General features: G+C 48.7%; 1 protein-coding gene across 7 annotated transcripts in view; it reads right to left on the bottom strand.

The window, feature by feature from the left end:
- ARFIP2 (ARF interacting protein 2) overlaps window positions 1-24895 on the bottom strand; it is a 466032-nt gene that overhangs the window by 9365 nt on the left and 431772 nt on the right. The gene's annotated exons all lie outside the window — the stretch shown is intronic.

Genomic DNA, 24895 nt, shown 5'->3' with positions numbered 1-24895 from the left:
AGCGGATAACATGGAGTCCTCAGGCTTTTGCAGCACCTCCATTTTTAATGTTTCATGAATGTGTGGACCGATGACCAAGTTGCTGACCCACAGAATTCTCTACTGGCACACCCCTTTGCACTGCAGGGGGGGGTTGCCACACACCTGGTTTAATATGCTCTGATGCCTACCTGGTGGCAATTCCTGGTGGCTTTTTGGTAGCATTCTGCATTGCAGAGAATTATCCAACATGAAACCATCTGCTTAGACACCACCAGGCACTTCCTGGATTGTGAGAAGGCAACAAAGAGTTGTCATATCTAAAGTCTGCCACCCTGGCCACATACTAGTTGAGCTCCTTCTTTGGTTCCAGCCTGTGCAGCCTTACTCATGCCTGGAAGGGTGAAGCAGAGGGTAGAAAACGGGTAGGTAAATGCCCCGAGACGTGAAACTCCGATACCACCTTTGGAAGGAATTTAGGTAGGACTAAGTGAAGTCTTCTCCTTGAAGAAATGCAGAAAGTGTGGCCTGCAAGAGAGCCTGAAGCGTGCATTCACACTTTGCTGATGCAAGTGCCAGCAGAAAAGTGGTGTTAAGGGCGAGTAGTCTAACAGAAGAAGAAGAATGCATCAGCTCGAAAAGAGTCACCACAAGGAAAGTCAGCACCAAATTGAAGTCCCAATCTGGGACCACAAATGGCATCGGCAGAAACCTATTCACAAGGCCTTTCAGAAATGGGGTAATTACTGGGATAGTAAAGAAGGATCCCTGAACCGGAGACCTCTTGAACACTGACAAAGTCGCCAAGTAACCTTCAAACGCACCTATGTGAAGGCCAGAGGAGGCCATTACTGTGGTAGTGGGACATACGATGGGGTCCACCCGCATGCAATGACCTAGTGGAAGGTCTGTGTGCTGCCAGCACCTCAGGTACCTCTCTTGAGAGGTACCAACCATCATACCTCATCCTCCCAAGATACTTGGGGTACAGGTGGAGCACCGACCTTCCGACTGGGATATGAGGTCCATTCTCTGAGGAAGCCGGCAAGGTGGGCAGATGGGCATTTCCAGGAGTTCAGAGTACCATGCTCTCCTCTCCCAGTCCAGGGCGCTCAAGATCATGGTGGCTTGGAACCTCCTCAACCTACTGAGAACCCACAGGATGACGGGAATGGGTAATGGAGGTCAAAGACCCACTGCACCAAGAAAGTGTCCCCTAGTGCACCCTTCACCAGGAATTCCCTTGAGCAAATACGCCTGCACTTCATGTTGGCGCTTGAGGCAAACACATCTAGGGTCTGGGTACCCCACAGAGCGAACATCTCCTCCAGAACTTCTGGGCACACTTCCTACCCGTGTGAGAATGCGCTCTGCCTGCTCAGAGCGTCCGCAAGCCTGTTCTCTACTCCTGTCAGGTGGGATACAGAAGCAGAGATCTTGTTCTCTCAAAAGCAGAAACACAACTGCAAGTCTTCCTTGCATAGGGGCAGGCACTGTACACCCCCTTACTTACTTGTTGAGGTAATGCATGGCCACTGTGTTGCCCGTCAAAACCAGGATATATTTCCCCCTGAGGGAAGGCACGAAAGCCATGAGGCCCAAGTGGCGGAGGAAGGAAGTCACTGGCAAGCTGTCGTGGTTCTGGAAAAGCCTGACCATCTGCCTGCCACTGGTGACTCGTTCCAGAGGGGGCTTGGGGGAAAGACTTCCCTGCCCGGTTGCCCAGGACAGCTCCTATGAAATGGACCTTCTGTGTTGGTGTAATATGGGACTTCTGGAAGTTCAGGGAGAAGCCTAAACTGTAAAGGAGTGAACAGGTTTCCTCAAGCTGCGTCGATACCCGTTCTGGAGACCTTTCTCAGGAAAATCTCAGTCCTGGACCACAAATCAACTTCGCTACTGCTACCTTAATCTCACTGATCCGTTTCTCTGCAGTCAAGTTTTCTGTTTTCTGGTTTGCCCACAGACAGCAAACAGGTACAGCACACCCACCCACTCTAACCTTGCCCGCCTATTCATACTTGGTCCAATCCGTAGCCTTCAGTAGCAGACAACCGATATACACCAAACGTGCATCATTCACTGCTGTTTTAGCCTCCATCCGGTCTGGCTCCTCTCCAGTGCATGACCTTGCTTACTTGTCATGTCAGCTTAAAGTCCCGCAGTCTGACATGTTCATGCTGCATTTTGGATTGATCCACAATACCGCCCCATCTGATCACTTTGACTCCTTCATCCATCACACTCCCATCCTCGATTTACTTGTATTGGATGGATTTACGACACTTTGTCTGCAACTAACAGACTTCACTTAGCACTTTGTTATATTTGTAATTTCAACCCGTTTGCAACCCACCTAGTTTAGTTTATTATTTGATAATGCGCACCAAAACCCAGGGGTAGCCGGGCGCAGCAGTTATAAAAATACTTAAGCTTAGGTTACATACATAGGATACATAGGGAAAATGCAGTGCATGTATTATTGATGAGTTTGCAAAACAGGTATACATACATAGGATACATACGGAAAATACAGTGCATATATTATTGATACATTTGCAAAACAGGTATACAGAATGTGCAGACTATGAATGCATGGTCAAAAAAATGCATGTTGTTGGGTATCAGGTAGTTAAATATGATAAACGATCCGGGCCTAGTGCAATTGTAGGTCATCATTAGTCCAGAGCCAATTTTTCACATTACATCTAAATCTGGTGTAGGGTATGTTAGCTCTCAGTGCGGTGGGGAGTGCATTCCAGGCACGGGCCGCTCTGACAGGGAAGCTTGCCCCACCAGCTTTGGATAGTCTACATCTAGATATTTCAAGTAGGAGGTGGTTAGAGGCTCTAGTGTGGTGAGTGGGGGATTTTCTAATCAGTCTAGCCGAGATATAGGGGGGCGCAGTATTGTTCAGGCCTTTATGGGTGAGGGATAGCGTCTTGAGGAGAACTATGTCACTCATTTTTAACCAGTGATGGTCTTTCCTGATGTTAGATATATGGGCTCTCCGGGGTATGTCCACCGCTGCTCTAAGAGCATTATTCTGCAATATTTGCATTTTATTTATGACAGTTTTGCTGGCGCCTGCATAGAGGGCATTACAATAGTCCGATTTAGACATTACTAAGGCATTAGCGCTAGTGTAATGCAATTGGTTTTGGAGAGGTAAGGTCTGAAGGCCCCGATTAATTTGCAGGTGTACGCTGTGGAGGACGCTAGGGAATTAACTTGTTTTTTGAGAGATAATGTGGAGTCGAGGTAGAAACCTAATGTTTTTACTTCAGTTGCCACTTTGATTATGTTGCCATCTATGTTGAAGGCACAGTCATTTGGGCTGAGTTTTTTGAGATTAGAGTCGGAACCCAGGATCAGTATCTGTTTAGTCACCATTCAGGCAGAGGCCGTGGGAGGCCATCCATGCCTGAATGAGGAGGTAGATCTTGTTTACTAGAGCTGTGTCTTCGACAAAGTTGCCAGATAGTGTATGAGGATCTGCGTGTCGTCCGCGTAATTGGTATAAGTTAACCCCAGTCTGTCCAGTTTGTCGAAGAGTGGCTTAGTGAAGATATTGTACATGGTAGGTGAGACACATGAACCTTGTGGGACGCCACAGGTGATATGTATTGGGTCCGCTGAGGCTAAGGGGGAGAACACTCATCGTACGGTTAGCTAGGAAGGATTGTACCCATGCTATAGCTTCACTTGAGAAATGGGCAGCAGACGCTACGTGGTTGCATAACACTCTGTGGTCCACCTGAAAGGCGCCCCTAGGGGACCCTGACATCTATGGAAACAAGGCGAGTCACCACACACGATAGATCCGCCAGACACGAGGTTGTATTCCCAAAGCTAGGGTTTATTGCAAAGCAAACGTCTCAGTTGGCCAACTCGGCCTCACGCCCCGCGACGTGCATCTCTAGACCTCGAGGTACGAAAGAGAGTGAATTACATACATCAGTTATATACATACAAAATGCATATCAAACAATCAGCTATGACATGTTTAACACCCCCCCTTTTATTGGGTTTCTTTGAATTTGATGTGATGATGGACATCTCCGACAACTACGACACCTTCAAACATCTATTCTAGTAACAATTTGCAATTTGTGAGTGTGAAGGCATCTTTCAGTTGTTGAATAGAACATAGCGCTTCTGTTCTTGGAAGCGAGCTTCATACGGGGGGGGGAAAGAGTTGCATTCCGGACCTTGCTATCTATTAGGTGCTATTCGTGTCCTGGGAGCCGACACGCTCTAGCGGGCTCAGCAAAGGGGGGATGCAAGAAAATAATAATTCAAGCCTTTAGCGGTATTATTCTAACATATTCTACCATATAACGAGACTGGCTGGCAGCTGCGAAATGATTAAATGCCCTGCAGCTCTGCTTTAAGGCTACATTCGGGAGGGAGCCGGGCATTCTTCCTGGCGCTGCCTACGTTTGTGTTTCAACAAACTCTTGTTATCCTCTCGGCCCTGTGGCCTTGTCCTTTTCACATCCAGGCAACAATGTTTTACAGTCAGGCAGTGTAAGCGGAAAATATACTGCGAAGCAATAGGAACAGAAAGCAATGACCAATGGTTAGAAAACAAAATGGCAATTCTTGTTACATCAAAATGGCTGTTCATTGGCAAACTCGAAAACCTATATTCTGTCATATCTTGCATGAGACGGTTGGCCCACGGCCACCAAAATACGTTCGCGGTCACAAAGTAGAGGTATCCATTTTTCTAGACTGACACACCAGGTCAAAGGCCGCCGATAAGTAAACGAGGAGGAGCATGGCTGTTTTACCTTTATCCTTCAACTCGTCGATTTGTGTCTTAAGATCGATAAGGGCCGTTTCAGTGCCATGTAATGGTCTGAATCCGGATTGGCGAGATCCTAGTAGTTGGTTCGTCTCCAGATAGTTTTGGATCTAGTTTGGATAGTTTGGATGGAAGTAGGCTACTCTATCGATGATTTTGAGGAGAAATGGGACTGTGGTAATAGGTCTGTAATTGGTAGGGATAGCTGGGTCAAGGGTCTGTTTTTTAAGGAGGGGCAGTACCCAGGATTCTTTGAGGTTAGTGGGTACAGTACTGGATCTAAAGGAAGCATTAATTAATTTCGAGATGAAGGGTGCTAAATCTCTTGCTGCGCCCTGAATGACCTGTGCAGGGCAATTGTCACCTTGGCAATTAGAAGGCTTCAGTGATAAGACCACCTTTTCAGTTTCCAGAATGGATAAGTTGGTAAGTTTTTCGGTTTTTACCGTAAAACAGGGGTTTGTGGGGGACCCCCCCCCCCCCCAAAAAAAAAAACAAAAAAAAAAAAAAAACCGTGCATTTCACTTTTTTGTTTTCGGTCCTTTTGGTTTGAAACTATTGCATTTGAAGCTATTTCATTCTACCCTTTCACCCTGAACCATAAAAACCTATTGCCAATCCTTAACGCTAAACATACATAGCGATGGGTAGCATTCATGAAAAAGAAAGAAGTATTCACAAAATAATATGTCCGGATGTTCAGGTCGTTGGCCTCCCTTCCCCACGTTTTCAGCACGGGACAAGGCAGTTCACTTGAGCAAAGCACCCACTCTGGTTTCTTTGGCACAAGGACACAGTTCCATTACCAGCATCAGGGCCTTCTATGATGCAAGTCTTTTTACTTTCCAAAAGTCCGAAATTCTCACAGACCTGTGACAGACTATCAGCCGGGAACCCTCAAAGAGCCTTTGGGGCCAGAGATATTGATAAGCCAGAGGTAAGCCTAGGACATGTAGTGCAGACTCTTCTGAAAAGGTCCCATTTAAGCAGCACATCACGTTGGGCGCGAGCTGCAAGTGGGTTCCTGTTCATCAGTTTATCCGACTGTCAGAAAAGCAGCTGCAGAGGATGCAGCACAGGTATAGCTGTGGCTGGAGAAAGAGCCCCACCTACGAGGGAAGAGGCCAAGTAAGATCACCCAGGTTGTGTGCTCCGCAGAAGGCTACAACATCCAAGTGGCAAGTAATCAAGCCTGTAAAAGAGCTCACATTTCCCAGACCGCCCCCTTGGATGAAACCTACATATCCCTCACTGTACCTCTGCCTAAAGTCTCCTCCCAGGTGGCCAGGGAAAGGCAGACGCTTCTAGATCCTGACCATGTGGGTGGTGTACTGTGGGAGGAGCGCCTGGGAGCAGACAAGGCCCAGGGTGGTGAAGGGATCCTGTAGAATGAGACACAGTATTCGCCTTTGAAAGGAGTAACCTTTCTTGCGTACCAAAACATACAATGGCCTATTGCCATTATAATGTGCCTTAACCCCATGTTAGGTTTAGAAATATGGGCAAAGTGGGTTTAACATCTTTCGAACCCGTTGTACGTTGTATGGATAAAAATACCTATTGCTTCCAAAGGTCCAGAGAAAGTAAATCTATAAATGGGGACATAAATGAACTGCCTTTCCCTTCTGTAATCAAAACTGATGAAGCATTTTAAAAAAAAGACATGAACAAAACAGTTCTGAAGTTAAAAGTAGTGCATTACCAGTGAAGTGGCAGGTTTGTTATGCTATGCTGGGCTGGGCTATGCTATGGTATGGTACTCTACATTATGCTCTCATACATTTAGGCCTCAGATCCTCCATTTTGCCTTTCCCTCTGCACTCAGATCCTCCGACATGCCCAAGTCCCTCCTGGTGCTGATTTGACCAAGAGCCCATAACAAGGCAGAGGGACACATTTGCTCTCTACAAGTATAGCATGAGCACCATATATGGTAGATAACAATAACAGAGTTACTCACTGTAGTGACTACCTTACTCCTAGTCCATAGTCCCCTTTCCTCCATACTTGTGGGACATTCCGTCCTTCGGGACGGGACGAGAGCACTTTTGATAAAAAGCATAAACATTGAAGAAATGCTGTCCTTGTCTTTTTACGCGGGGAACCGCACACGCCCGTAACCCCACCCTCCTGAGCTCTGCCCCGCGCATCACCCTTCAGTCCTTTTCTATCGCCAGGCCTGCGACCATTTAAGCAATAATAGAAGATACTTATTAGAGGGGACGGCCGGCGGGCCTATGGAGGAAAAGGGACTATGGACTAGGAGTAAGGTAGTCATTACGGTGAGTAACTGTTATACTCATACGTCCAGCTCCCTTTTTTCCTCCATACTTGTGGGGGATTCCAAAGCACTCCTCAGAGGTAATACGGGTGGATGGAAGTTCCTAACTGAAAAAGGTTTTTAAGAACAGCCGGACTGAACGGAGCATCGGCCCCAGAGCTCAGATCCAAGCAGTAATGCTTACAAAAAGAGTTTAGTTGTTTTGTCCAGATAGAACTTCAGCTCTCGTCAAACATCTAAATTGTGTAATACTCTCTCAGCATCTGAGGCCGGGTTCTGAAAAAAGAAAAGTAATGAGATAGACTGGTTCAAAGGAAAATCAGGTACACAGGAAACGGTATGCTGGGGAAAAAATTCATCAACTTGCCGGTAAGGGCAAGACCAAACAATTAGTGATATTTCTGTGGACCGTGGTCCTGTCCTCTTGGACACAGGGTGTGAAGCTGGTCTGGTGCGGGGATGAAAGTGAGGACAACCAGCACAAATATGCAAAAGTGCGAGAGGGGAATTCAATCTCGCATTTTTAAATCTAGGCAGCTGGCAATCAAAACTGCGAAGATTGAGGCATTGGAATAGTCATGTAACTTTATTTTAACACTAATGACTAGAGAGTTCCTTGCAAAAAGGGTGGTTGTCCAAGAGGGTGATTACCAAAGTACCGAATAATCGCTAAAAAAATGCACTGTCCCACTTGGTGTGGGATGGGAAAACCAATACTTTTTGGGTTTTCTCTCAATTTCATGCAGTAACCCCTATTGGTCTTGGGGGTATCATAAAATGTTGTGGTGGAGCCACAACAGGTATGGTCGACTGGTTTCGATGGTTCATGACTGATTACCGACCATCTTCTTCAGGACAAGATCAATCTTCATGTGCTATTGAATAGTGTCTGTCCTCTTAGTAGGGCAGCGATGACAGGCTGCAAAGTGGATCACCCTACATAGTGTACGTAGAACTCTTCCCGGCCTTCTTGCTCGTTCAGCCTGGACTGGATGACTTCTGCGGAATCTTCATTTAAAGCAAAAAAACGGACTTGAAGTCCCGCCCACATTGTGGAAGCCAAGGAAAATCAGTCACTACTTTAGGAAGGAAAGAAGGAAGAGTGCAGAGCACAACCTTATACTTAAGGAAGGTAAGGAACGTGTGTTCCATGGACAAAGCTTGAAGCTTGCTTACTCCCCTTGCTGAAGTCACTGCAATCAAAAAGGCAACCTTCCAAGAAAGGTACTTTAGATCCGTCGTAGCAATGGGTTCAAATGGTTCAAATGGTTTATGGCACAAGGCGGTCAGAACCACATTTAAATCCCACTTTGGATGAGGATTGCGTACAGGTGGAAAAAGATGTAATAAACCTGCAAAGTGCCTTCTAATGACTGGTCTCGTCAAAGAAAAGGAACAGGTGTCAGTGGACAGGTAGGCGGCAATAGCCGACAAGTAATGCCCATGAATGCCCGAAGTAGCCAGATGAGGAATAAACGAAAGAACAGTGTCAATCGTAGCATGTCTGGGGTCTAGTTGCTTAGCTAAACACCAATGACAAAACCGGAGCCACTTGCTCCTATACTGAGACCTCCTAGAAGGCTTCCTGGACGATTGGATAATGCGCATATTGTCCTCAGACAGGTTAAACTGCATGAGGGCTTTGAATTCAGGCACCAGGCCACCAAGCTGAATGATTGTGGGGAGGGGTGCCACATCTACTAATCGCACTGGTGAAGCAGGTTGGGAATCAACGGCAGTCTGATTGGAGGACAAATCGAAAGATGCTGAAGTTCTGAAAACCAGAATCTGGCTGGCCACCAAGGAGCTATGAACAGGAGAGTGCAATTCGATGCATTTCTGAGCTTGCAGATTGACCGATGAATCAGAGGAAGAGGCAGGAAGGCATATGCCTTCATGTTGTGCCACGGGATCTCGAGAGCATCCCCTACGGAGGAGGCCCAGAGACCGTTCCTGGATGCATAAAGAGGAGGTTTCCTGTTTGTGGCAGTTGCAAAAAGGTCCACTTCTGGAGTGTCCCATTGGCGAAAAACGTTGGAGGACTTCCATGTTCAGTTCCCACTCGTAGCTGGCTGCTGTCTGTTGGCTGAGTAAGTCTGCATTGTCATTGAGTTTCCCTGGAATGTGTACCGCCAGTAGCCAAATGCTGTGCTGGATGGCCCATTCCCAAACCTGAATGGCAAGGTCCACAAGAAGTGGTGACTTGGTACCACCATGCTTGTTGATATAAAACATTGACACTGAGTTGTCCATGCAGACGTGGACCACCCGGTTCGTGATGGATACTTTGAAAGCTTTTAGCGCCAGAAAAACAGCCAGGAGCTTCAAATAATTTATATGAAACTGCCTGTCCTGCGGTGTCCATAGATCGAAAACCTGGAGATGATCTGGAGTTGCTCCCCACCCCAGAAGGGAGGAGTCCATGATAATCGTCACTTGTGGGTAGGGCTCCTGAAAGGAGGCCCCCACTCTAAGATTGTTGGTCGAGGACCACCATAGAAGGTATGCCATCATGCAGGATGGAACTGGAATCATCTTGGAATCCGATTCCGAAGCCTGACACCAAGAGCTCCGAAGAGCTAGCTGCATACGCCTCATTTTGAGATGCGCAAGAGGAAGAGCAAGTACACACGAGGCCATGAGGCTCAGAAGTCTCTGGAACCACCAAGCCGGCATGTGCTCTGACTGGCTGAAGAGTTGACACATGGCGACTAGATCCGCAATCCTGTCTGCCGTCAAATACATCATGGAGTTGATCGTGTTCCAACGGAAACCCATGAAGATCAGGTCTTGGGAGACCGTCATGGAAGATTTCCGCCAGTTCACCGACAGCCCAAGGTGGAACAGGAGCTGGAGGAGAGACTGGAGGCTGCTCAATGCCGTCTGTGGACAAGGGTTGCGTAGGAGCCAATCATCCAAGTACGGATATACATGAACACCCTGTAGCCGAAGGAAAGCTGCGATGTCCGACATCTTCATAAAGGCGCACAGTGCCAAGCTGAGACCAAATGGGAGCACACAGAACTGGAAGTGCTCCCCTCCCAGGGAGAAGCGCAGATAATTTCGATGCGGTTTTCATATCAGGATGTGCATATGCGCGTCCTGAAGGTCCACTACACTGAGCCAGTCACCCTTCCGAAGAGAGGACTTTATTTGGCAGGGTGTGATCATCTTGAATTTCTCTTGGGGAAGAGAAAAGTTGAACTGGGAAAGGTCGAGGATGGTGCACAGGCCAGCCTGGTTGGTTTTGGGCACTGAACAGTCGAGAGTAGAGGCCCCCCTTGCTCCCCGAGGGGAACAGGTCCCACCGCCATGAGGTCTTGAAGCTTGTGAACCTCGGCTCTGAGGATGGGTTTCCCGATCTGTTGGAAGGGAGGATTGAGAGGTGCATGAGGGTTAAGCGAAAGCCCACCCCGAGCTATGGACAAAACCAACTGATCGTCTGCCACGCCTCCAGATGAGACGAGATTCGTTCTCCCACCGGAGTCTCGTGTGACTGACAACAAATATCATTTTGTAGACTTGTCTGCAGGGAGACTACCTGCCGCTGGAGAGGAGGCTGAAGGCCGAGAGAAAAACCAACCCCGTTGCTGTTTGACAGGTGCCGCCAACCGGAGCTTCAGTTCTGCACGCCCGGCGGTCCTGGAACCCCCTGAAGCCAGAGAAGGATCGAGACTGAGACCCTGACCTCTGTGTATAAGGGAACTTAGCTGGGACCTTTGCCAGGACCAACAAAGATTTGGCGGTTTGGGTGCTCGCCTTGGTCTTTGTAAGATTGTCATCTGTAGAAGAATGGAACAATTACTTTCCATCGAAGGGAAGATCCAGAACTTTATCTTGCACCTCCTTCAAAAACCTCGTCGCTTGGAGCCACGCCTGGTGGGGGGTGTCAATTCCCACAATCAGGCCTCGAGTTGAGGTATCCACATGGTGTGCCGCAGCCTCCAGGAGGCCCTGTGCCAACACCCTGGCGTCCGACAAACGGGCCTTAAAGTCGTCTAGCCTATCCGCAGGAATACACTCCTGGAAATCAGCCAACTCCTTCCACAGCTTCATATTAGCTGCCGCCAGGATCAGCTCGGTATTTGCTCGGCGAAGTTGCAGTGCTGAGTTGGCAAAGACTTTCTTGCCCAAGGAGTCCAGAATGATGTCTTCCTTGGAGAGAATCTGAGCCGCAGCCGTAGAGGTCGCAGAGGCCGGCTTGGATTGAAGCGTGGCCGCAGCTACCACCATCGAGGAAGGGAGCGGACAAGACACCAAGGCTGTGTCCTCGGAGGTGTGAAGCCTGTAACAGGTGTGGATTCTCTTATTGATATGAAGCCCAGTGTGGGGCTTATCCCAGACCTTACGGGCCTCAGCCAAAACGTCCTTCTGGAGGAACAGGCCGGTACGCTCTTATGGTGACAAGGTGAGTGCTCCGGAAAGCACCCCTTCCTGTGAAGCGGGGGCCTCAGTACAGGAATGTCGAGGAAGGCCATCATATACAGAACCCGGTCATAGAATGCTCTGACAGAGCGGGGCTGCTCATCGCTATACTGATCTCCTTGAGGGTCATCCAGTGAATTGGAAGCAGACGGCTGAGCCGCCACATGCTTTAAATTGCTATCCCGCTCTACCGGTGTCTTCTCTATGGGAGACAGCGGAGGCAGGGGAGGAAGCGCTGGAGGTGGACCGATAGGAAGAGGTGGCACCACCGCAGGAGCCGCTGGAGCCGCCGGGGTGGAAGGTGGAGCCGGGGGTTCAGGGTAGATTTCCTTGAAAAGACCCTTAAAGTACTGTTTCTTAGGGTCAGAATGCATGAGCCTCTGAAATTACCTGAAAAATACATCCTCCGATGAAGGTTGAGGCGCTGGGGTAGGCAGAGGCCTCTCATTTGGGGCATACCCCACGAACGCAATGAGGAATGTTTGCCAGGAAGGCCCCCCACCAATCGGGTCTGCATAGACCAGCGGAGCAGAAGTAGGCGGAAGTGAGACAGTATGTGGCAGCGGCATCCGAGCACGTCAGTCATAAGAAGGGAGGAACAGATTTTTAGATTCCACCTTAGGTGAAAAAGGCTGTTTAGCCCCAAAAATAAGATTCCCAGCACCCGCCATTGAGAACGTAGGTGTAAGGGAAGAATCCAAAATGGCCGCCATGGACCATGAGGGTTGGGCCGCCATTTGTCGAAGCCCAGTCTGTGGAGGAAGTGGCAGGTGACTTTCAGATGATCCAGTGCTTGTTCGGCAGAACGTGCCCTGATCAACCAATCGTCCAGGTAGGGGTAGACGTGAATCCCCCCTCTCCTGAGGTGCACTGCCACCACTACCATTAACTTGGTGAAGACCCTCGGGCGGAGGTCAATCCAAATGGCAGGACTCGAAACTGATAGTGTGAGTCACCAACTACGAACCTCAGGTATTTTCTGTGCTTGAGATGAATCGGCACATGAAAATTTGGCATCCTGGAGGACCAATGACACCAACCAGTCCTGAAGTTGAAGGGCCTGAAGGATCTGAGAAAGTTAAAGGGCCTGAAGGATCTGAGAAAGGGTGACCATCTTGAACTTGTCCTTCCTGAGGAACTTGTTCAAGTTTCTTAAGTCCAAGATGGGTCTCAGTCTTCCATCCTATTTGGGGATCAAAAAATACGGCGAGTACCATCCCTTGTTCTTCTCCGCTGCAAGTACTGGTTCTATAGCACCTTTCTCCAGCAGGGGTAGAACTTCCTGCTGTAGGAGCGGGTCTGAAAACTTCAAAGGGTGTCTCCCTGGTGGATTGCTTTGAGGTTGAGTTAGAAAAGGAAGGCAGTAACCTTGGGCTATTATTTCTAGAGCCCAAACATCTGAAGTAATGGCTCGCCATTCTTGCAGATGCTGCGACAGCCTGCCTCCTACAGGTGTTTTGTGATGCAAGTCCTCAAAGCGGTTTTGTGGCGGTTGTTGCAGCCGCTGACGGCAAAGAGGCTACAGCTGGAGCTGGCTTTGCACGTTTTGCCCGTCTACGGCAAGTGGCCTTTCTCTGGCCCCTGTGACTGGCCATTCCTCTCACCTTTCCATATGAGGAGTAGTAACGATAGGATCGTCCCCTACATGATTGTCCTGGCGCACGAAAAGGCTGAGGTTGCCTAATAGCAGCCCCTAAAGATTTGGCAGCTGCTTTTGGGGTCTGCAACCTCTCAAGGCTCTCGTCAGCCTTGCTGCCAAAAAGGTGAGACCCGTCAAAGGGCATGTTCAGAAGGCGGTTCTGTACGTCCGGTGCGAAACCAGACTTCCGTAACCACGCAAATCTGCGCATTACCGTGCTAGTGCCCATGGACCTGCTTACACTATCCGCAGTGTCCAATCCAGATTGAAGAGATTCCTGCATGGCTTCCTTTCCATCTCTAACGATGGCTAGGAACCCTTCCCTTTCGTCCCCTTTTGGTATGTGCTCTGCCGCCATTGCGATGCACTCCCACAGAGTGTACGAAAACTTTGCCAAGGCACTTGTGGAATTGGTAGATTGTAAAGCCATACTCCCAGCTGAAAATACCTTCCGTGCCCAGCCATCCACACGCTTATCGTCCCTATCTGGAGGGAAAGAAGGGTACGCAAGTTTTTTTAGAAGCTGTGGCTGCCTGTATGACCAGACTCTCCGGAGTGGGATGTTTGGACAGATAGCCGGGGTCGCTACTGGAAGGGCGGTATTTTGAGGTGAGGGATTTATTTACAAAAGGAATAGAATCCGTAGTCTCCCAATTCTTTGCCACCCTATTTTACAGGGCTACATGAAAGGGTAGTACTGGGTCTTCGGTGGGACCATGGTCCAATATAACTGTCAAATCATCCTGGATGAATTGGGCTGATGGTCTAGCCCATCCTAAGTAATCTACTACCTTCGTCATTAACTGACGGTATGATGGACTGGCATGCTCTCCTGGTTCTGGTCTGCCAAAGCCATTTTCAGGAGATGTGTCAATGCCACTTGCATTGTGTAATGATTCCACCAGGTCCCTCATTCTCCTTTCTTCTGAAATCAGGCATTCTGGGACATTTGGGGTGCCATATTCTAACCCAAAAGGTACATTCTCCTCATCAGATCTTTCCTGTTCCTCAGAAATTGAGGTCAGGGACTTGAAAAACTCCTTCCTAGGGAGAGGCTTGAAAACCTTCTCTGGGAGAGGAGGAGGAAGAGGTGTATTACAGGGCTCTGAGGGTATTACAGGTTTTGTAACCCTGTCTTTCCCTTTTTCTGGCTGGCCTGGCTTAGCTGGAGCCTTTGGCGCCGAGAGCTTCGGGGTCGACGTCGACAAAGGCGTCGATGGCGTTGACGTTATAGTGGTCGACGGAGCCTGCTTCGAGGGTGTCGAGGCACTCTTCGAAGATTTGCCCTTCGAGGTTCGTTGGGTCTCGGATGGCATTGGTGAATCGAGCCCGTCCTGGAAGGTTCTCTATCCTTCCTTTTTCGATCACCCGGGCTTGAGGGTGCGCGAGTGTCGGAGCGATGACTCTCCTGGCCGGCTTCCGAAGAAGGCGCGGACTGAGGCTTTGCTTTCTCAAACACCTCCTTCATTTTGACCCTGAATGCTTCTCGGAGGACGAATGTTTCATGGGGCATTTCATCCTTTTCAGGGACTCGTCTGAGGACGAGGTGGAGGGGAACCTGTGGCGTTGTTTCTTCGATTTTTTCGGCTTTACGGTCGATTTGCGACCTACCTGTAGTTTTCCCCTCCTTTCTTGCAAGGCCTTCCCCGTCATCGCCTGACACTTCGTGCAGGCCTCCGTGTCGTGGCCTTCTCCGAGGCACCACAAACATTCTCGGTGCGGGTCTGTGATCGACATTTTTGAACCGCACGACTTGTACCTTTTGAAACCCGATCTCAGGGTCGGCGTCGATGACGAGGACATATTTCGTTATTTACTATCTTCACAGAACTCAAGGTGCGCCGAATCTCCAAAGCAACGTATAGTGCGGAAAAATGGAACTGATGCCAACGGGTGCCACGCGTGCTACTTATATACCTGATGACGTCACCCTCAACGGAGGCTTTCGAGGGACCATCGACTCGACGACATCGACGCACGGCGCCCTCTGCTGAAAAAAATTCCGAAGAGCAGCAAAGCTGGATGGAATACATTTAAGATGAGGAATATGTTGGAGGACACAATCCACTCGAAAAGGCCGCCACAGGACGTGCCCCGGTGTCTGTATGGAAAGCTACAGAAATTGAGACCTCGGAGCGGACCCCGGTTTCCAAAGCCACAGATGAACTGGGCTGACACTTAGCACCTGACAGGTGAACCTTGGAACGTGTTCCGGTCTTGGCAGGTCCGTTGTGAACCCTAGGAGAAAACTCTGGTACGACTATTAGGCCTGCGAGGCACCTCAGGAGAAATCCTGGTGGTAGAGCTGCTCGAGCCCCTCCTGGACCTAGAAGACCCCGGCCGGGGTGCCCTAAAAAGTAAGGAGTTTACCGGGCGTCTCTTCTTTTCATCGATGAAAATCTGAAGATGAGGTGGAGGAACTCACTAAAAGACGTCCTCCCACCGAAGTAGACAGCGTTGGAGTGCCAGGACAGAAAAGGGAATCGCAGTAGAAGCACGAATCCCAGCAGTGGACCAGCCCGAGACACCCCAAGCAGAGAGAATGCGGATCCTTCCTAGCGAAGCAACGTTCGCATGAAGAACAGGACAAAAATCCCAGATGCTCTGGCATAGACGGAGTAATAAGCGACCACAGAACCGGAGCAGGAGAAGAGAACAACGGGAACAAGAAAAATGCTTATCCATATGTACCCAGCCCATGTCACTGCAAGGCTTCATCACAAAGTCACAAGTGAGATGTTGACCGCTATTGCCAAATGTCTGCAATTTCATGCCAAGTACCTCCCACCATTGTGCAAATGCTATGATATATTAGTGATTGCATAAGATATGCTATATAACCTGCGCTCTAAAGGCTGTCACTAGAGAGCTTGGAGTGCTGACTGCCTGCCACTTGTCCTGCTGTATTTTCCTGCTTCTCTGCTGATAATCTGTCTGTATGTTGTGTATTTTCTATCTAATACAAGAAGCTTGGTTTACCCATCAGTCTGTGTCTAATCTCCTTATTTGCAGCAAGCGGAGACGGATGCCGAGGCGACCATTGGGCAGGGGGCACTGTTATGAAATGATGTATTTTATTTATAGCGTGCCCATACGCAAGTGTTTCAGGGCGTGACGAGGCAAGGGAGGGAAACGAGGGAGGACAAGACAACGATCTTACTAGGCCCAGTGACATTGAGATCGCGCAAGTGCAGGGGAGAGGGAAGGGGGAACGTGCAAGGGGCAAGGGAAGAGTGGAAAGTGCTGAACACAAAATAAAAACAAAAGTAGTGTGGCCAACAGGTGGCAAGTGTGAGAGTTGAGGGCAGATGAGTGTCAATAAGTGCAGGTAAGGGGACTGTAAGGTTACAGATACAGACCCAAGTGCAAGGGTTGCCAGGGAAAGTGTGGGTGTGCAGCTAGGTGGGCAGGGACCTGGGCCCGAATACAGAGAGTAGCCAGGTTCCCAGTGCAGTAACAGATAGAAATCAGCAGGGGAAGAGAGAAGGCAGAAGCAAAGAGGAAGGTCTTGAGGTGCTTCCGGAACCGAAGATGGTTCTGCTCAAGTTTGAGAGAGGCAGGGAGGCTGTTCCAGTGGGAAGCCTCAGCCGAAGTAAAAGATCTACCGCCAACCCGTTGCTTGGAGAAGCAACTGATCCGGAGGGAGTTGGAGGTCAAAGAGCTTGAGTGTGAAGGTATTTCCAAAGGGAGAGTTGAAGATATTGCAGCCCCAGGACCCAGAAGGCCTTGAGTATAATGCAGAGGGTCTTTAACTTCATTCTTGCAGCCACTGGGAGCCAATGAAGAGATTTCAGGGCTGGAGAGATACGATCCCTAGGCTTGAGGCCAAGGACAAGTGTTGCAGTCCTGTTCTGGATGAGTTGCAGAGGGCAGAGAGAAGCAGACATGTTTAGAAAGAGGCTATTGCAGTAGTCCAGCCTAGGGAGAACCAGAGATCTAGAGACAGTGAGCTTCTGGGGGAAGGTGAGAAAAGGAAGAATACCTCTGAGGAGGTGTAGTTGGTAGTTAGACTTCTTAGAGACATCAGAGATGCGAGGAGAAAAGGAAAGTGTGGAGTCGAAGATGACCCGTGGTTCTTAGCCACACAGGTGGGTGCAAGAAGAGGGCCAAGGAAGGCCGGCCAGAGAGTGACAGGAAAGGAAGGTGCAGGTCTGCCGATGAGGAGGATCTCCATCTTACTGGCATTAAGGCAGAGGTCATTGGCGGATCACCACTCCTGGATTGCAGACAGTCAGAGATGAGAGAGGGAGAAGAGGTGGCAGAGGGGAGTCTGAAAATGAGCTGAGTGTCATCTGAATAGCAGTGAAAGTTGGAGCAGAGAGCAGCAATACGGTGGGCGAGAGATGCCAGGTATTGGTTGAAAAGCCAGGGAGAGAGGTTAGACCCCTGGGGAACACCACAGGTAGAGAGTGAGATAGAGGAAAGGAAGGCCCCAAGTTGGACCTGGGAGGGTCGGATGGAGAGGAAAGAGGTCAGCCAGGCCAGGGCTTGATCAGTGATACCCAGGTTAACACAGAGGCGGTTAAGCAGGATGGCATGGTTGACCGTGTCAAAGGCAGAGAGAGCTTGAATAAGATGAGGACAGAGGGGAGATAAGAGTCAAGGTTGGAGAGCAGGTCTTCACGGATGTTCAGGAAAGCAGCTTCCGTGCTTCAGGCAGCTCTGAAGCCAAACTGATGGTCATGGAGACACCCAACAGATTCAGTGTGGAGGTTAAGCTGGGCGATAGCCAGCTTTTCCAGGAGGTTGCCCAGGAAAGGAGTGATGGAGATCGGGCGATAGTTAGCCGGGCCGGAGAGGTCAGCTGAGGGTTTCTTGAGAAGAGGGTGCACAAGAGAGCTTCAGGGAGAGGGGAAGCCTTGGTGGAGAAGGAGTAATTGCAGACGTCGGCCAGGGCAGGAGCGAGGGTGTCAATATGGTCCTTTATGTTTTTTGAAAAACATGGAAGAACCTGTTGTGAGAAGACCTTCATAGATCGGACTTGCCTAGAAATCACATCAGGGGAGAACAGAGGAAAGGAAGAGAAAGAGGGAGGAGAGGAGGCCGCATGGGGGCCAAAGGTAGCAGAGCGGGAAGAGGAGTAGAGGACGAGAGGGTGAACAGGATGTCCTGGGTTTTAGAGATGACATGAGAAGCCAGGGCCATGCAGAAGGCCTGGGAGGGGACAGGAGAGGTAGAGATTGCAGCAGGATCAGCCAGCTCCTTGCAGATGTTACAGAGTTCGGCCAAGTTGTTAGATGCCGCAGAGATGCAGGCTTGGATGAGGGCTCTCTTCTTAGTGCGGACAGAGCCGGTATTGTCTTTTGAGCAGGCGGCAAGCCAGTTTGTCAGAGGATGCACAAGATGCCAGCCATTTCCTCTCAGCCACCCTACACTTGCGTTTAAGAGTGACAAAGATCAGAGTTGTACCGGGTGGAGAGGGAGAGGGAGAAATGGGAGGTAAAGAGAAAGTGTTTGCTCTAGGTGAGAGACGTGGTGAGAGGGTTAGAGAGGGGGAGGGTCTGAGGAGATGAGAACATCCAGAGCGTGCCCCACAGAGTAAATTGGGCCAGACGGAAGAATAGAAAGAGTCGCAGAGGTCACAAAAGAGTCCAAAGGAGGGTCAGGGAGCCTACAGGTGGATGTTGAGGTCTCCAAGGAGGAGGAGGTGAGTGGTTGAGGCCAGGAGGGAGGATGAGAGGTCAGCCCACTCAGAGAGAAAAGAGGTAGTATGACCAGGTGGCCGATAGATAATAGCAGTGGTGAGAGAGTGGCCAGGAGAAAGAGAAAGCCTGCAAACAAGGCATTTGAAGGAGGAGTAGACCTGCATAGGAATGAAAGAGGCAGGAATCCACTCCGGGAAGATCAAGGCTAAACCCCCACCGGGGCTGTTGGATCTGGGCGCGGAAACGCTCTTGTAGCAATCAGGCAGGAGTGTGTCAAAGCTTGTGACAGAGCTGGCCATGAACCATGTCTCGGTGAGAACGATGACATTGAGGTTGAGTTCTTCCAGGAGGCAGCAGATGTCAGGGGAGTGTTTAACGGCTGAGCGAGAGTTGAGAGTGGCAATATGGAGAAGGTTGCCAACCTTGAAAGACTTGCGGGGAGGGGTACAGATCAGAGGTACGCTATGTGGAGGTGTACAAGGAGCGAGGGGGGGCAGAAGAGGTAGGGGGAGAAGGCAGGGTAGCCAAGGAGGAGGCAGAGGTGGGGGGCATCAGAGATGAGAAGGCACAGCAGGAGAAGGAAGGAAGTTGATGAGGTATGGGAAGCGTCTATCAAATAGTAGAAGGTTGGCTTGAGGGTCTTGGACCAAGATAGTAAATATTAATGATGACCTTAGAGGAGTGGAAGGGGGTCAGGAGGGCCTCCCATCGCGTGCCACCATTAATGGGAGAAGAAGACAAAGGAGAGGGCACAGAGACCATATGAGGAGTCCATAGGTCTGGCGAAGGAACGACCGAGGATGTCGGTGAGGGTCTGTTTTGAGGAAGCACTGGTGTAGGTGTCGGCGATAGGGAGACCAGGGTAAGAGACAGACCAAGATATCCTTTTTGAACTTCTTCCTACCAGACTTAGTGGGAAGGGTAGGATAGTCAATGGAGAAACTGTTGGAGAAGATAGGAGAAACAGAGCGCCATAGGTGAAGCGGAGGAGGGGGAAGAGCAGAGAGGGGGTGGGTTGAGCGTGGGAGAGGAGCAGAAGGGGGTTGGTGGGAACTCTCGAGGTTGAGCGCAGGGGTGCAAGCAGAAGAGGCGCAACAAGACAGGAACAGCAGGACAGAGTAGCACAATGCAACCACTGGGCACAGCTAGATTCAACATTTAGCAAACAGGGTGAAACACAGTACAGCCACTGGGCACAGCTGGGGGGAATGGGAAGAGTGGGAGTCGGGTGAGATGGAGTGAGGGTGACACAGTCAGAGGGATAGGAGGCATTTATAGGTAGAGGTGACTAACCCATGGTGAAGTGTAGTGTCGCAATAGTTTCTGCTTCTCAGAGGAGTGTAGGATCGCCAGCCCCAATACAATAGTGAGGGGTGCAGGAAGACCTCCCAGACCCGACCAGGCAGTGGGCAGGGAGCAGACAGGGCCTGCTCGCTGTTCTCTACCTGGTGTGGTAGCCAAGTTCTAGCTTGGCTACCACACCAGTTAGAACTAATTTTGTTACTGGGGATTTCAAGTCCCATAATCCCAAGAGTAATGGGACGAAGAAGAGGGCTAAAGAGCAATGCAGGCCTGGAGGTCAGGCAATTAGGCGTAATAGCTCACACCTGAGGGAGGCAGAGAGGCTTAAAAAGCTCCCTCAGGGCAGGCCACTAGCTGTGGTTGGAGGAGTAGTAGCAGTTGTAGCAGAAGCAGCTGGGGCAGGAGCAAGTAGCAGAAGAAAGCATGTTGCTGGCAGAATATACAGAAGTGAGAGGAACAAAAGGAGGCCAGGATTTCTTTCCAGTTACCAGTCCTGAGTTGGTCCTGTTCCCCCAAAGTCTAGATTGCATAGGAAGCGCAAGGTTCGAAAGCTTTCCTTTGTGTGAACCTGACAGCAGAGCGTTTGCAGTGTGAAAAGTGCAGCAGACTGTGCCTGGAGGCTGGCATGCTCCAGGGGTTCGCGGTGAGCCGAACTATGTGCCTGCGTGGTGGGACCGCAGCTTGATGTGAGAAGTTTGCCCGGTGGAGAAAATACACATAGTAGAAGTCCTGCAGCCTGTGACAGAGGCCGAGAAGTCGGTGAGTGTTTCTGCACATTTCCAAGCCTTCAGGCATCGCAGGCTGGCAACTGTAACCAGTTGCTTTCAGGAGTGAAACTGAAGGATGCAGAGTCGAGCATGCCAGACAATGTAGTTTAACAAATGTAGCACTTGCTTACAGAGAAATACGCTGTGAAAGGTGGTTTTCGAACATTATAAATTACAGAAACCGTTTTAACAATGTTAATAATGGTCGCGTGTACATAAAAGTGATTCTAACATGAAGACAAAGCCTAAGTAAAGCCACAATAACATTGTATCCTGTGAAACCAAGTGTTAAAACCTTAATATTGAGAACCGAAGAAAACAAACAAGCATTACCTCAAGACCAGAATTGAACACACATTGCCCTTCGCCAAAAGAGGCTAAAGAAAAGGTTTATAATAACTGTTGCTACCTGAGGAAAATGGGTTCAATAAAATCTCTAATTGTAGAGCTTGTAAATGAATGACTTTGGTGTAGACGAAATACTTAGTTGGTGGCTTGACAAAAGACAAGAGTGGTTGAAGAGTGGCCCTAGAAGAAAGCTAGTGTTAAGAGGAGAAAGACATTACCTGTCTCGCAGAGTTAAAAGGGCATTTGTATAATTCTTGTGTTTGTTATAAAAGTGTAAAGAGTTGTTTAAAGCTGTTTGAAGTTGAAGAAGTGGTAAACTTTAGAAGTGTCAGTGGAATGAAAAGAAGCTCATTTCAACCTATTGGTGTTTCCCAAACAGAAGTAGTTGTGGTGTTTCATGGTGCAGAGAGAGAAGTGCTATGAAGAGAAGCTCATTTCAACCTATTGGTGTTTCCCAAACAGAAGAAGTTGTGGTGTTTCATGGTGCAGAGAGAGAAGTGCTATGAAGAGAAGCTCATTTCAACCGATTGGTGTTTCCCAAACAGAAGTAGTTGTGGTGTTTCATGGTGCTGAGAGAGAAGTGCTATAAAGAGAAGCTCATTTCAACCTATTGGTGTTTCCCAAACAGAAGAAGTTGTGGTGTTTCATGGTGCAGAGAGAGAAGTGCTATGAAGAGAAGCTCATTTCAACCTATTGGTGTTTCTTAAACAGAAGAAGTTGTGTTTCATGGTGCTGAGAGAGAAGCGCTATGAAGAGAAGCTCATTTCAACCTATTGGTGTTTCCCAAACAGAAGAAGTTGTGGTGTTTCATGGTGCTGAGAGAGAAGCGCTATGAAGAGAAGCTCATTTCAACCTATTGGTGTTTCCCAAACAGAAGAAGTTGTGGTGTTTCATGGTGCTGAGAGAGACATGCTATGAAGCGAAGCCCATTTCAACCTATTGGTGTTTCCCAAACAGAAGAAGTTGTGGTGTTTCATGGTGCTGAGAGAGAAGCACATTGAAAAGAAGCTAATTTCAACCTATGGGTGTTTCTCAAACAGAAGAAGTTGTGGTGTTTCATGGTGCTGAGAGAGAAGCACTATGAAAAGAAGCTAATTTGTCAAGAACTGTGTTGGAACTGTTTCAACCCCGGATTTCCTTACTGTTTTGAGTTCTCCAACAGAATTGACCAACTTAAAGCCTGGGGAAGGGGAACTCTCTTAGGTTACAATCAAAGACGTTGAAAGTGTGGTGAATATAAATATTGACATTATGAATTGCCATATTTTCCTGTTTATGTTTCTGTACAAGTGTGACGGCCGGAAATGTTATGTTTGAGTATTTCCCTTAGTTTATTTAGACTGGGAAGTCCTCGTTAGATTAGGGCAAGTGAGGCATTTGGATGACATTTTTATTTTAATAAAATGGCAGTTTTTAGATGGACCATCTGAAAGTTGTCCCATCACAGATCGCCCCCCCCCCCTCAGACTGTGATGTAGTGCTACTTTGCACCGCTCAGACTGTGATGTAGTGCTACTTTGCACCGCTCAGTGTTTAAGGATGTGTTTACCCAGCTGAAAGAGGCCTCTCTTAAAAAGGTAGAAGTAAAGCCGCAGCATCTATTTCCAGACACTGTGGCCCAGAGGAAAAGAATGGGCATCAAGATGACGAAGGCCTGCTAGACAAGAGTGGGGAGATGGACAAAAATCCAATGAACACATTGGCCAGGCAGGGCTTGGGGTGGCCACAAGAAGAGAGCAAGGTTGAATAATGGGGACAAAGCCATGTTCAACTCAGAGGGGCTACTGCACTTGTCAATGGAATGGACTCTCTCACCTAGAGGAGCTGCATATTTGAAAGCCCAAGCCTGGAACCATAAGAACAATTTAATAAGAAAACGGCTGAAGGCAGTGGGTCAGACCAGATATAGTAGGACAAATTACTTTTGTCAGGGACCTCAAGAAGGGCACTGACGGGAACTTGCAATCATGTCAAGGGAATCTGCCAGACATTAATGGAACCCTGGTCACAATCCTAGATTTTGCAAAAAGAGCCTTTGATGTGTGAACCAATAGACCTGTTTTTGCTGTCAGAATGGGCACACAGTGCTATCTTGTCTCTGGAAATACAAACTATACTATTTCTGCTGATAGAAGAAAAGATGCCCTAAAGTGCACTGACTCGATTCTGGATGAATTGCCACCCTCAAAGGCCAGGCCCAAGGTCTCATCTTTTGGGATCATTTCACCAATTCATGAGCATACATACAACTTGGAGAAGACGCAAACATTGCTAAAAAAGGTCTTGACCCCAAAAGTATTCACCACATCCTGCGAGGGAAGAGGCCACCATACCACCTGTGCCTTTTTGGACCAAAGGTTTCATACCGATGGAGGAACATACCAATATACTTACAAGACTATAAACTGGACACATTCATCCAGTCTCATGGGTGAGGGCGTAGCGGTCCAGGATGAAGTGCAGAAGCCAGCTCAGACCTCTGCTGGGTGTCACAAGTGCAGCACTACTAGTTGGGAGTTTCAAAGCACTTTTTGCACACAATTGGGACAAGCTATCAGGGGATGAATGAGTGCAGCAGACAACCTGGGATTTTCATCTAGAGTTTTTGCTACCCCAGATTTACTTCCGTCAGATTTTCGTAGTCTGATCAGGTTCTCATAACTGCAGTGAAGGGCTCTAGAAGAAAAATAGGCAAGAATACTCACAAAACGTAAACGCACCTCAGGGATTTGTGAGAAATGTGTTCTTAGTTAAAAGAAGCAAAAAGACAGACCACTAATACATGTTTGGCAATTCAATGAGTGGGTAGTACATTGTCAGTCCAAAAGGGAGGGCATTCACATGCTCATGGGCATACTTCTGCCGGGGCATTGGCGAACAAGGCCAGACCTCTATGGTGCACATTTTCCAGTAGCCATCTACTTGCCACAACACTTCCTGGTGTTTCAAAGAGTAGGACAGTTCTGGGAGTATGCTTTTATCAGCGCCCTTGAGCTTTACAAAGTCATGAAGCCGGCGACAGCAGCTCTCAGAGAACACAGAGTTTGCATGGTAACCTATATTAACAACCTGAGTTTCTTGTCCTAAGACAAGGAGGTTCTAACAGATGTAAGGAGGGGAAGCTTTTTTCCAGGACTTAGTCATTCTGGTCGACTGCGAGAAATCTGACTCAACACCGTCACAAGTGATGGAATTGTCTCGATTCACCAGAGATATGGTCACAGACATTCTCAAGCTACCGATGGAGAATGTTCGCACCATAAAGGAGATCGGTTTTCTCTTGATTAAGCAGGTCTAAAATCCAATAATAGTTCTAGGTCAGCTTTCACCTATTAGAAGTTCACAAACTCACACCTCCATCAGAGGATGTCATATATGCAAAGAATTTTGTTGTCGCTGAAGTGGAGGTAACATTGTATTGGAGGCGCGAACACCGAACACTGAAGCTATCATCCGCTCAATCTGGCGAGTCAATGGTTGAAGACCAACTGAAAAGCCCCAGGTGCCACAGCCCCATCTGGTAGCCATCCCTGGAAGTCCACCTGCAGTTCAAAGCTGCAAAGCAATACATTGTGGATAGGAACATTTGACATCATTTGATCAACCCAAGAGAGACAGCACTTAAAGATGCAGACACTCACATACACATTTCATCCACGTTGGTGATCGCTCGTGAGGTGCATTCCAATATCCTAGTGA

This window comes from Ambystoma mexicanum, chromosome 7q (assembly GCF_040938575.1).
Source record: "Ambystoma mexicanum isolate Mex_15411 chromosome 7q, UKY_AmexF1_1, whole genome shotgun sequence".
NCBI lineage: Eukaryota > Metazoa > Chordata > Amphibia > Caudata > Ambystomatidae > Ambystoma > Ambystoma mexicanum.
Note: the sequence above shows the minus strand (reverse complement) of the source record. Positions and strands in the feature narration are given on the sequence as shown.